This window comes from Stenella coeruleoalba, assembly GCF_951394435.1.
Source record: "Stenella coeruleoalba genome assembly, chromosome: 20".
NCBI lineage: Eukaryota > Metazoa > Chordata > Mammalia > Artiodactyla > Delphinidae > Stenella > Stenella coeruleoalba.
The window spans coordinates 11,967,032-11,969,206 of NC_137166.1; the positions used below are offsets into that span (position 1 = coordinate 11,967,032).

Consider the following 2,175-nt stretch of genomic DNA (forward strand, 5'->3'; position numbering starts at 1 on the left):
ATCGGGCTTGTCTGACACGGCGACTCCTGGATGACCCGTGTGCCTAAAATCCCCTCTCAGTACTAAACAATGGGTTGGTTTTCTTTTTATAATAAAAAAAAAGCTGAGTAATATTGCATAGGAGTACCAGAAACTGCCTCATTGGAAACAAAAGCTATTTACATTAAATAAAAACCCAGGTGCAGGCCGCGTCTGCACGTTTACAGCGCGGTGAAGCACACGGTGACCGACCATGGAGACAGCTTCTGGCACTCACACCCCAGGGCACGTTTGCCACATGAGAGTAAAGCGAGGGTAGAAGGAGGGAGTGAGAGGGGAGGAGAGAGGAGTACAGCTCACTTCTGGTTCTGGAGCTGATTGGACAGCCAGTCCAGTCCCTCATAGAGCCCGTCCCCGCTGGTGGCACAGGTGGCCTGAATGTACCAGTTCCTGTGGCACAGAGAGTGCAGACCCAGCTTGTCTGTGATCTCAGCTGCATTCATGGCATTGGGGAGGTCCTGTTTGTTAGCAAACTCTGAGCAGAACAGCATCCCTGAGCACGTCTTCTGCCAGCATCCTCATAAGCTCCTCTCGGGCCTCATTCACAGGCTCTCTGTCCTTGCTGTCAACCATGAAGATGAGACCTTGTGTGTTCTGGAAGAAGTGGTACCACAGAGGCCAGATCTTGTCCTGGCCTCCCATGTCCCACACAGTGAAGCTGATGTTCTTGTATTCCACGGTTTCCACGTTGAAGCCTAGAGTGGGAATCATGGTCACGATTTCACCCAGCTTCAGTTTGTATAGGATAGTGGTCTTTCCCACAGCATCTAGGCCCACCATGAGAACGCACATTTCTTTTTTGCCAGAAAGGCCCTTGAAGAGGTTTGCAAAGATATGCCCCACGCTGTAGAACCATGGGAGCAACACGGGCCAGAGAAACCCTCGGCGGCGGCGCAGCTGCTACCCCGACGCAGGCGCTGGTTTCACTCCCACAAGATGGCGGCTCTGACGGCGGCCCCAATGTTTTTTTTAAATTATAGCCATCCTGACAGGTGTGAGGTGATATCTCATTGTGGTTTTGATTTGCATTTCCCTGATTACTGGTGATGTTGAGCACCTTTTCATATACCATTTGGCTATTTGTATGTCTTCCTTCAAAACCGATGCATTTCAATGCAACTGTAGAAAATAACGATTTGAAGACGGATTATAGATGTGTAAATATACAAATCTCAAGCAATATCAAACATTTGTCAATATTAAACATAATTTAAACCTAGCTAATTTAGCTCTAAAATGTTCTACTGAAAGGTGCAGAAAGAATAGATGTGGCACAGGTACAAGACAAATGAGAAGAGTACAGTCTCAGGAAAAAATAGAGAAAATAAAGCTCCGCTCTTAAAATCCTTCTATAGTTTCCAATTACTTAAAGCATAAAGTAAAACACCATAATACATCAGAAACTTTGGCCAAATATGGACCAAATCAAATTTCTCCCCTTTCTCTCTTTGCATTTGCTTCTCCATCCCTTATACTCAGTGTCTCCTTGTGAATGGAGAGGAACTTCCCCCTACATCTCAGAAGCTGAAACAGCCAAATCTATTACTACAATCACCTAAAACCTTTTTTTACCTGAGAGGGTTTGCAAATGGGTCACACAATCACTGTGTCACACCCAAATCCAAAAGCCCTATGAAATCTCCTCCCATCTCAATATGACTAGGACTCTACATTTTTCAAGGCAAGTTCATCTATTACCTTTACCATCACTAGCAGTGAGTTTATTATTATTAAGTGCACTTTATTTGTGAGAAATCTGATGTTGATAGAATTTATTTCTTGCAGCTTTATGACGTATACAAAAACTTCACGTATTTGATATGTACAATTAGATGCTGAGAGACTGTAAATTTCTTACTTGTGTCAAGATACGACTTAAGAAAGTCCTTCAGCCCATTTCTATGTGGGATAATCAGATCCCAGGAGTTATAAAAATCAATCTCTAATTCCATACAGCCTGCTGTATGTTCCCAGAAGGGTGCTAGGACTGAAATGCACCCAAAGTGATAAAAGATGGACGTAACATCCCCAGGACAACCAACAGGGTTAACTTAAGTTTCTCCTGATTCCCCAGAGCAGCAGGTAAACACACAACACAGACTTAGAATGACAGGTGCTTCTCTGTATAGTCACAGG

General features: G+C 44.1%; 1 pseudogene across 1 annotated transcript; it reads right to left on the reverse strand.

Moving 5' to 3' along the window:
* Positions 1-335: 335 nt before the first annotated feature.
* Positions 336-935, reverse strand: LOC307178960 (ADP-ribosylation factor 1-like; annotated as a pseudogene). Its single transcript has one exon. The product of its transcript is annotated as an ADP-ribosylation factor 1-like (transcript).
* Positions 936-2,175: the final 1,240 nt, after the last annotated feature.